The following is an 11890-nucleotide window of genomic DNA, read 5'->3' as shown; positions in this document are numbered from 1 at the left end:
CATTGTTGCATAGGTGCATATTCTTAAATTAACCAAAGAGTCTCTGTGGGAACAAAATTGATCTAAATCTTATACTACTTGCGAACGCGTATACTTACGTGAATTTTAGCGCGTGTTTTCGCCCTAACAAGTTTTCGGCGCCGCTGCTGGGGAGTCGGTGTTAATTTTTAGTTTATATGCTTTTCATCAGTGGTCGTTAAAGTTCACTGACTCGGATTCTTTTACTTTCACGGTTTATTTGTTTGTGTTTCAGGTACTCACTACAATGGGAGATCCAGCAGCATGAACGAAAGCCTTGATGGATTTTTCTCAACCCAAGATCAATGACATTCAATCTAGCATTGTCAGGCCAGTTATCACAGCTAATACCTTTGAGATCAAGCCTGGCATAATTCAATGGGTGCAGAATTCAATCCAATTTGGGGGTTCTCCAACAGAATATCCCAATATGCACATTAGGGATTTCATTAAGATCTGCGACACCTTCAAGTTCAATGGTGTTTCTGTAGATATTGTGAAGCTGAGACTATTCCCATTCTCTCTGAGGGACAAGGCTAAGAGCTGGTTAAACTCTCTACCAGCTGGTTCGATTACTACTTGGGAAGATCTTGTTCAAAAGTTTCTCACTAAATTCTTTTCTATGGCAAAGACAGCTGCAATTAGGAATGCTCTTACTCAATTTGCGCAGCAATCAGGAAAATCTTTATATGAAGCTTGAGAGCGCTACAAGGAGATGCTTATGAAGTGTTCTCATCATGGAATGCCTGATTAGATGATCATCAATTATTTTTATAATGGTTTGGGAGCATGGTCCATACCCATGCTCGATGCAGCATCAGGTGGAACCTTATGGGCTAAGAGCTACGATGAAGCTTATGATCTAATTGAACTGATGGCTGCTAATGAATCAGTATCCAACTCAGAGATTGCCACAGGGCAAGGTAGCAGGAGTTCTTCAAGTGAATACAGTTATGGCTATCACTGCTCAACTAAAGGAGTTATCTATGAAGATCGATTCTCTGGCTAACTATGGTGTTAATTAGATAACCAGTGTTTATGAGCTATGTGCATGTTCGCATGCGACAGAGCAATGCGCTATATCTAGTAAATTAGCTCAGTTTGTGAGAAACTTTTAGATATCGCAGCAACCAGTTCGAGACACTTATCATCTTGACAACTGGAAACATCCTAACTTCAGATAGAGAAACAATCAAAATGTGATGCAACAGCCGTTCCAGCAGTTTGGAAATGAGCAATTCAATCTTCCTGGTTTTTAGCAACAATTTGCACCAAGAAAATAACTCCAACTTCAACAACAAACTCATGGAGGTGCAGGTCAATATTCGAATGAAAAATCTGAATTGGAGGAGTTGAGGCTTATGTGCAAAAACCAGGCTCTTATATGCCAAAACCATGCTATTTCTATGAAGACTCTGGAGGACCAAATAGGGAAAATTGCTAACGCCTTATTGAATCGACCACTGGTAATATTTCCTAGTGATACAGAAGCCAATCCAGGCAAAATAGAAGTTGAAGAACAGGTGAACGCCATCACCTTAAGGTTTGGAAAGGTCGCAAGCCCCAAAATTCAGCAGGACGAAGAGCCTGAAAAATCTCAAGTTTCAAAAAATGAAGTTGTGGCTGAAGAAGAAGTGCAGAAGGAAGCAGAAGTGGAATCAATAAAGAAAACTGTGGAACACACTCCTCTTGAGGGTAATACAGGGGAGAAACAGGTCTATCCCCCACCTCCTTTTCCTAAGAGGCTGTGGAAGCAGAAGTTGGATAAGCAATTTGCTAAGTTTCTGGATGTGTTCAAGAAACTTCATATCAACATACCTTTCGCTGAAGCTCTTGAACAGATGCTTAGCTATGCAAGATTTATGAAAGGTATTCTCTCTCGGAAAGTGAAGCTCGATGACTTAGAAACCGTTGCTCTAACGAAAGAGTGCAGTGCTGTGCTGCAACAGAAACTACCTCCTAAGCTTAAAGATCCTGGAAGCTTCACTATTCCTTGCACCATCGGAAACTTATCATTTGACAAGTGTTTGTGTGATTAAGGAGCTAGCATCAATCTGATACCCTTGTCTATCTTCAAGAAGCTTGGTCTGCCTGATCCGAAACTGACATACATGTCATTGCAACTAGCTGATCGTTCCATCGCTTATCCACGAGGTATTATGGAGGATGTGTTGGTCAAGGTGGATAAACTTATCTTTCCTGCCGACTTTGTAATTCTTGACTTTGAGGAGGATAAGAAGATTCCCATTATCTTGGGGAGACCATTCTTAGCTACAGGCCGAACTATGATCGATGTGCAAAAATGAGAGCTTACTATGAAGGTTTATGATCAAAAGGTCACTTTTAATATGTTCAAGGCAATAAAGTTACCCACAGCTAAAGAGGAATGCTTTAAAGTAGAGTGGGTCGACTTTGTCATGAATTCAGAGCCTGAGCAATTTCCAAAGTCAGATACCTTAGAGAGATCCTTAATAGGGGAATTAGTTATTGAAGATGAAGAAGGAGCAGAGCAAATGCAGGTTTTGAATGCACCTCCGTGGAAGAGGAAGTTGGATATGCCATTCGATTCTCTTGGGTTAGCAGAGCTGAAAATTTCTCAGGAGCATTTTGAACCATCTATTGAAGAAGCTCCCATACTTGAGCTCAACCGACTGCCATACCATATCACTTGAGTTATTCATTCTTAGGTGCACCCTATGATAAGGGGTTGAGATATATTTTTGATGATATAGAGAGTGGTTGGATGGATCTTCCCGTGCCTACAGAGGGTTCTTCTCATATGCAGCAGGTAGTTGATAGGACTGGTGTTGGTGATGAGTAGTACAGGCGAGTGACTAGGCGTATGGAGGCCATGCACGACATTCACCGTCATTTTGCTGCAGATTTAACACAGGCTTTGGGCACTATTTTCCGAGCCACTAATGTCGAGGTTGATTGGCCACCTGATCCTCCACCCGAGGAGGGTGATCTTTCCGACGACTAGGTATGCCTGAAATCCTTATTATTACCTTCAATGAGGACATTGAAAATTTTAAGTTTGGGGGTGATAATGTAAGAATTAGTTTATGTGTGTCCATATAGTTCATATAGATTCATGTTGCATATAGTTGTATTTCATTCGTAGTGTTGCATGACTGTTCATATAGAACATATTTGTTTGCATTTTTGTTCGTGTTATTATGTGAGTCCATGTAGTTGCATTTGCATGCATATAACATGATCCCTTAGGTTGAGCTATTTCTGATTGATAAGTTGATGTTGATTTGAGTATAGTGATGACGAAAAGAAGGTTAATTAAGTCTAATGTATTGATTTGTATGCCCAGAAACAATAATTTTTCACAAAGTCTTATAGGATTGCTTTAGAGCTAGATCATGATCATACTTGTTTGTTGTTGAGATTTAATCACTTGGTTATATTTAGAATTTGTGATATTCTTGTAATGACAAAAAGAACACTGAATTTTTAAACGGGAGAAAAACAAGATTTCATTGCTAGTTGTGAATAATGCTAGGCGTCAAATGGCCAGTAGCCGGCTCATAGTTTTATGAGTAGTCTAGGGTTGAATGAGATGGAGCGAAACGCACTCATTCAGAAATTGTTGGAAAAAAAGAAAAAAAAGAGAAAAAAGGAAAAAAAAAGTATGTGTTTATGCATAATTGATCAAGAGTGAGCTCTTTAATACTCGAGTTATTAAGTTCTAGGGGACTTTGTGGCTAGTGACCTAAGGCTTTGATAGTCTGGGATCCGCTAACCTAACGCTCGCTACATGGGTATTATTGTATAAGTCTTTTGGGACCTGATTCATTGCACGATCAAATAAGCATATATATTATGTGTTCAATAATAGCATGAATCCTAGTATAACTCTAGTAGAATGAAGGTGTTATGAGTCATTATGTGTTTAACATCTATTCTAGTTATAAACTTGTGATTATTTTGATGAAAGATAAGTTATGGTTATTGATCTAGTATCGAGAGTATATCTGTTAAGCATCCACAAACGCATGTTCTAGTTTGTGAGTTGATTTGTGAGATATATTCGAACTCTGTTTTGAGTCATTGCATTCTTAAAGGCATTGGATTATTCATTTGGTTATGGTTATTCTGAAGGGATCGATTGCATTACCATTTAGTTATATTCACGTAGTTGCATTCATGCATTAGGTTTGTTTTGTAGTTTTGAGTTTGTTTATGCTTGACGACAAGCATCGATTCAAGTTTGGGGGTGTGATAAGTGGATTTTACATCTACTTGGAACACTTCATTTCAGGCTTAAGTTGGTATTTTGGACTCAAGTTGTTATTTTTGATGTGTTTTTGTGTTATTGTATTTCAGGCATCAGTTAAATAAAAAAGGACCTTTTCAAGTAAATATGCTGAAAATAGATCAGAATTGGAAGCCTAGGCCATTCTCAAGTTGTAGAGAATCTCTTTAGCTTCGCATGGGCAGTTGAATCGCCTAATTCTGATAAGCAGAACTCAAGATACGGCCAAAAGAAGAATTGTCAGAATTTTTCCAGAATGTCAGCGCGGCCGCGCCAGAACCAGCGCCCTGTTTCTGCCCCAGAATCCTGATTTTAGTCGAAATTTAAGATTTTGAGAGTCCTGGTCATCCTGGAGCCTATTTATACCAATAAAAAGACGTTTTTAACACGAAGGAGGCTGGGGAGAATAATAGAAGACCTAGAGAGCACGAGAAGGCTACGGAGAAGAAGACTTTTGTTATCTTTGATTTATGCGATACTTGGAGGCTTGTTTTCGATTTGTCTTTGAACCCTAGTACTCTTATATTATTTATTATCATGCTTTTATTGGAACCCATGGTGATGATGAGTTCGATTATGAACTAATCGGTATCGTGGGGTTCTAACGGACTTACTTATGGATTTCTGTAGTTAATTGTTTCAATATCTTGGTGTGTGGTGATTGATTGATATCCTAGATTAGTTGTGCTTATTCTTCTTATGTGTGTAGTTAACATATAAGATAGCGTGTTAATCTCTATTGAAGCAAAAGTGAATATAGAGGTTTAGAACTTTCCATGCTAGCATAGGTTCATGTGTTATTGTTATGCATGATTCGTAGGTAATTTTAACCATCTTACTTGCCCTATGTAATCACGATAGATAACTTGCGCATTAAACCGTTATGTTTTCAATTCTTATAGACATATAAGGACTAAGCATAATTGGTGTCTGTTCAACTTCTATCTCTTTTGTGGATGCTTGGTAGTAGGGTATTCGTACAACGAAAGTTGGCGGTTATCAGTTTCGTGTTAGCTGATTAGTGTCATCACCAATTACATGCTAAGGTTAAGAACAAAAAGGCTATTGAATGAAGTATTTAATGAATTTTGATCCTATATTTGTCATATATATTAATTCAACCATTCTTGTTCTCTTAGTTATAATTGTTAGTTTAATTTTTAGTTATAAACAATCTCAAATTGTTTTTTGTCTTAGCATTGGATAATAACCATATCATTGTTGCATAGATGCATATTCTTAAATTAACCAAAGAGTCTCTGTGGGAATGAATTTGATCTAAATCTTATACTACTTGCGAACACGTATACTTGCATGTTTTAGCGCGTGTTTTTGCCCTAACAGATAATTGTGGCAATGTGATTGTTCTCCACCAGCCTTGTGTTCCATGATGTTAGTGTGTAGGCATTGCATCGAATTACTGGCATACGCAGCGCATTATGATAGCATGTCTATATTTTGTCTTTAAGTCTTCTCAATATTTGCTATCTCTTCCCCATCAGTTTAAAATAGATATGAGAGACATCATGTTATTAAATTCCATGCGTGACTTTATTTTAGCCGTCATTTCATGAGTCTGCATTAGATAAACTTATGGAGGAGAATTTGGGATCGCAGAAGGGACCTCCTGGGAGCCTCCCAAAGCTTTATCCTAAATTCTTTTGCCTCGCATTGACATGCGGGCCTAGTCCTGCAAGTGCTTCGAATGCTAGAACACAAGTAAAACATTTTTAATAGTAAAATTTTAAAATTTGAAGAATAAACCATGCATAGATAATAAGGGACGAAGCCCAATGTCATTACATCTATTAGGGGAGGCGTTTATATAACCACTACCCCTAGACTGAGGATGTTGTTTTATTCATACTAAGACTATAAATAAATAAGGCTACCAAGTGATGAATGCCCACTACTGGTAGTATTTCCTGAGATGTTCTGCATTCCATGCTCGCGGAATAAGCTTGTCATTCATGTCTGTCAAATGATAAGTGCCTTTCCAAAGTACGGATTTCACCTTGTAAGGACCTTCCCAATTTGCTCCAAAGACCCCATGACCCGGGACCTTGGTGTTTGGCATCACCCTCCTCAAGACTAGATCTCCCACCCGGAGGGGGTGGGTCTTCACTCTCCCATTAAAGTGTCTCGCAGTCCTCTGTTGATAGGCTGCTAGCCTCACTTGGGAGTCTTATCTTGTTTCTTCAATCATATCCAGATAAAGCCTGTGATTAAATTCATTAGATTTGAGGTCGTAGTGATCTCTTCTAAATGAGCCTAACCCAACTTCCACGGGGACCATGGCCTCACACCCATAGGATAGAGAGAATGGGGTCTCTCTAGTTGTACTTCTTGGGATAGTGTTGTAAGACCATAACACCTTTGGTAGCTCCTCAGGCCAATTTCCTTTGCTTTCTTCGAGTTTAGCCTTCAAGGTATGTTTGATAATTTTACTAATTGCCTCCGTCTGCCCATTAGTTTGAGGATGACTAACAACAGAAAAAACCTTCTTTGATACCCAATGCTTCACAGAACTCTCGCATCTCTTTGCTATCAAATTGCTTCCCATTATCTGAAATAAGTTGATAAGGGATCCTGTACCTGCATACGATGGCCCTGTAGACAAAGTCCTTGAGTTTCTTCGCGATGATAGTGGCAAGGGGTTCCGCCTCAGCCCACTTGGTAAAGTAATCCACTGCGACAACTGCATACTTAACTCCTCCTTTCGCTTTAGGAAGCTCCACGATAAGATCTATCCCCCACATAGCAAAGGGCCAAGGACTCATAAGAGAAGTGAGATGGGTGGCCGGAATGTTGCTGAAGTTGGCATACCTTTGGCACTTATCACATGCCCTGGAGAATTCAAAAGCATCTTTTTTGAGAGTAGGCCAATAATAACCTTGTCTGAGAATCTTTTGTGCTAGCGAGCTACCCCCCGAGTGATTGCCATATATACCTTCATGTACCTCCCTTAGGATGTAACTACATTCTTCTCCATCTACACACCTCAGTAGTGGTGTGTTGAAGCCCCTTCTATAAAGAAGCTCATCATAGATGACATAATGGGTTGCCTGATACTTGACCCTTCTAGCCTCCATCTTTTCTTGGGGAAGAGTGCATGTCTTGACATAGTCCCAAATTGGAGTCATCCATGTTAGCCCCAAAGCAGCATCTCAAAAGTAAATTCTTCATGAACACTGGGTTTGTTTTGAATTTCGAGAGGGATAACTCCAAGTAAGGTGGCCTCTCGTTGAGAGCCCAATTTGGCCAACATATCAACCCCTGTATTTTCATCCCTTGAGATGTGCTCCACTCTCACTTTGTTAAAAAGTTTGATGATTCTTTGTGCATATTTGAGATAGAGTCCAGTTCAGGGTCCCCTGGCCTGCCATCCGCAACCAATATGGTGGGTGACCAACATTGAGTCACTATAAACATTAAGATTCTCCACCCTCATCTCCAGAGCTAGTTTAAGGCCTATAATGAGAGCCTCGTATTCAGCATCATTGTTGGTTGCTTTGAAGGTAAAATGGATAACACTTCGCAACTTATGCCCTTCGGGGGTTATTAGTTCTATCCTGGCTCCTGATCCTTCATTGTTAACGGCCCCATCAACATAGAGAGCCCACCATGGGGCATAAATTTGCTTATCATCGAAGGGTTCCGCTACCCCTGGGACTGCTATGAGAGCCATATAGTCTTCCACAGATTGAGGAGGGAACTAAAGTATGAAGTCGGCCAACATTTGGCCTTTCAAAGCACCTCGAGGCTTGTATTCCACATCAAATTGACTGAGCTCAATTGTCCACTTAAGAAGCCTACGTGACATCTCAGGCTTATGCATGACCTACCTCAAGGGGTAGGCAGTTTGTACTTCAATTTTATGAGCCTGAAAGTAGGGCCTTAGCTTGCGTGAGGCCAATATGAGAGCATATGCCAACTTTTCCATGTTAGAATATCTAGTCTCAACATCCGGCATTCTTTTACTAACATAGTAGACTGGGTATTGAACCCCTTCCTCCTCACGAATGAGCACAACACTGATAGTATGTTCTGAAACAGCAAGATAGATAATAAGGGTCCCCCCCCCACTTTCAGTTTTGAGAGGAGGGGAGGCTTCCCTAGGTGTTCCTTAATCTTCTGAAAGGCTTCCTCGCATTCAGGGGTCCACTCGAATTTCTTTCCAACTTTTTTGATGGCCTTGAAAAACTCATGACACTTGTCAGATGACTTAGAAACAAAACGGTTCAAGGCAGCTATCCTTCTTATGAGGCTTTGGACCTCTTTGACATTCCGAGGAGACCTCATGTTCATCAATGCTTGAATTTTTACTGGGTTGGCCTCTATTCCTCTGTGGTTTACAATGAAGCCAAGGAATTTTTCGGACTCTAATCCAAACACACATTTCTGGGGATTGAGGTTCATTCTATATTTTCTCAAGATATCAAACATTTTGGTCAAGTGGTCAATATGCTCGGAGGCCTTTATAGACTTTACCAGCATGTCATCCACATAGACCTCCATGGTCTTCCCAATTTACCTTTCGAACATCATGTTCACCAATCTTTGATTTGTGGCTCCTGCGTTGAGGAAACCAAAGGGCATCCCAATGTAGCAGTAGAGACCTCTATCCATGATAAAAGACGTGTGATCCTGATCAGGGCCATACATGGGGATTTGATTGTACCCTAAATAAGCATCCATGAAACTAAGGAGCGCATGACCTGTTGTAGCATCTACTAGCTGATAAATCCTTGGCAAAGGAAAACTATCCTTTGGACATGCCTTATTAAGATCTGTGAAGTCCATGCATGTCCTCCACTTTCCATTCGGTTTTTTTACCAATACCAGATTTGCCAGCCACATAGGGTAGAAATATTCTCTGACCAATCCGGCTTGGAGAAGTCTGTCCACTTCTTCTTTGAGAGCGTTAGCTCACTCCCCACTAATGGGTCACCTTTTCTGCCTCACTCATTTTTTATCAGGATCAATATTAAGCCGATGACACATCACATTGGGATCGATCCCCACCATATCATCATGAGACCGAGCATTTACTAAGGAGCGCATGACCTGCTGTAGCATTTACTAGCTGATCAATCCTTGGAAAAGGAAAACTATCCTTTGGACATGCCTTATTAAGATCTGTGAAGTCCGTGCACGTCCTCCTCTTCCCATTCGATTTTTTTACCAATACCGGATTCGCCAGCCACATAGGGTAGAAATATTCTCTGGCCAATCCGGCTTGGAGAAGTCTGTCCACTTCTTCTTTCAGAGCGTCAGCTCACTCCCCACTAATGGGTTGCCTTTTCTACCTCACTCCTTTTTTATCAGGATCAACATTAAGCTGGTGACACATCACATTGGGATCGATCCCCACCATATCAGCATGAGACCAAGCAAACACATCTAAGTTTACTTTGAGAAAAATGGTAAGCTTCTCTATAAAATAGAAATGTTGTCCTTAGCTACTCCTACTCTTTCAATATACTCTGGGATACGTGGATCGAGATCGATGTCAAGATCCTTCACATTGCTAGGCTCCCATATTTCCTGCATAGTGACCCCTGAGGCGGTTTCAATTTCAGAAGTGAATGTGGTATCGAGAGTGATTACTCCAGGAAGGTCTACCAATGTAGATGTCTCCTTGAGAACCCCCTTTCCCTTTCGGGCTCGCATAACACTTTGGTCAGGGGTCTCATCTTCATCACTTGCTTCCTTAATAATACCTTCTTGGAGAATCATGACTGGTTGAGAGGCTTCCATCATGATGGCCCGAGGGAGAGGCTCCACATATACCCCTAAGGCTTCGAAATATCCGTCTGGGAGCTCTTCAATGGAGATAATGTTCACGGTCCCTTTCCTTTTTTTAGATCCCTCACAATCTTCCATTTTTACATCATCTGAACAAGAAATGCGTCCTTTGGATGCTGCTTTCAATGCTTTATTGTAGTAGTCTCTTGAATCATACCGAGTTCCTCGGACACATCCCACCCCATGGGGAGTTGGAAATTTCAAGGAGAAAGCTTGGATGGAATTTACTATCTTCATCATTTTCAAGGTTGGTCTCCCAATGATAGCATTATAGGCACATGGTTGATCAACAACTGTAAATTCAGCCACATGAGTTTCCATGCAAGGCTTATCACCAAGGGTGATAGGCATATTTATGAGCCCCTTTATGCCAATCGAGTTTCCTGTGAAGCCATAGAGATGTCCCGCTATTGGTGACAAATCTTTATAAAGAAAACCCATCTTCTTATAAACATCATAAGTGAGAACATCGGCTGAACTTCCAGTATCTACGAAAACCCGGTGAATGTTAGTGGTTCCAATTTTAGCCTTTACCACCAAGGCATCAGAGTGTGGGTGATGAACCCATTTCGCATCCTCCCTAGTAAATATGATGTCTTCGTCTTCCCCCTCGAAAAATTATGGAGGACGATCCGCTAGATGATAAACATTAGTTTGAGGGATCCCCTTAGCCTCGCGGGCGTATCTTTCCATTGCCTTATTACTGTTTCCCCCCACATGAGGCCCTCCCATGATCACATCTATACTGTTATCTCGTGTGTCTTTTGCTGAGGGCTCATCATTTTTGTCAAATGGTGGGGGCACTTCATGGTAGCCAACTCCTCTTGTCATGTGCTTTTTTACTTCTCGCACAACCCATTCAATGAGTTTGTTATTACGAATCAAGTCCTCTATCTGCTCCTTCAGTTGCCAATAATCTGCGGTCTCATGCCTAGTCTGCTCATAAAAAGCACAATATTTTTTGGTGTCTTTGGTTCCAAATCTATTCATTTTAGGAGGTTTCTTGAACACGCCCTTTTTCGAATTTACAGCATATATTTGTTCAATGGAAGCGACCAAGGGAGTGTAAGTGGGCTCCCTCCTATCCCACGTCCTTCCTCGCTGTGGGGACCTATCCCTTGTATTTCGGTCCCTCCTAGGGCTCTCACTGCGATCCCTACCATTTCTTTTGGGACTCCAAGACGTCTTTCGCTTACTTTCCCTTCCCTTATCGTTGCTGCTGATGCTACCTCCATTCTTTTTCAAATCCTGCATAGATTTTTCTATCCACTTGAAAGGTTCTGCTTGGGCATGAAAATCAGCAAGAGTAGAGGGGGTTTGAGCCTGCATATGTTTCCTCGAGTGAGACATGATATACTTCCATTTTAGTGTTGAAGCGGATCAAGTATGCAGCTGGCTCAGTGTCCCCTTTGAATATCAAATATGTATTAGTTCTAAATCCCGGGGGCAAAGGAGCGGTCCTGATTTCTTGAGTAAAAGGAGAGAACCTCCCCATTGTATTAATGACATTTTTATCCGCATCCATATTATCTATGAGCTTCTTTAGTTCCTCAATCTTCAAATTTCTGATCCTTACATTAGGAGGAGCCTTGCTGGGAGGCTTTGCACTGGAATGCCCTTCCTCATTGTGTACAACCCCTTTTTTCTTGGGCACAGACCGTTTCGGGTCATGTTGGGAGGACCGATCGCCTTCTCGATGAGAGGAAGGTCGCTCTGAACCATGACCGTGACTTGGGGGTCCTCTTTTCCGCCTTTCAGCCTTCATTTTTTCCAGTTTGAGCCTCAAATCATTTTTAG

General features: G+C 41.0%; 1 non-coding gene across 1 annotated transcript; it reads right to left on the bottom strand.

Moving 5' to 3' along the window:
- Positions 1 to 655: 655 nt before the first annotated feature.
- On the bottom strand, positions 656 to 762 carry LOC141722233 (small nucleolar RNA R71). The gene has a single exon (XR_012575254.1). It is a non-coding gene; the product is annotated as a small nucleolar RNA R71 (small nucleolar RNA).
- Between the last annotated feature and the right edge of the window lie 11128 nt (positions 763 to 11890).

This window comes from Apium graveolens, chromosome 4, assembly GCF_009905375.1.
Source record: "Apium graveolens cultivar Ventura chromosome 4, ASM990537v1, whole genome shotgun sequence".
Classification (NCBI taxonomy): domain Eukaryota; kingdom Viridiplantae; phylum Streptophyta; class Magnoliopsida; order Apiales; family Apiaceae; genus Apium; species Apium graveolens.
The sequence above is the reverse complement of the archived record's forward strand: the minus strand, read 5'-3'. Positions and strand labels throughout refer to the sequence as shown.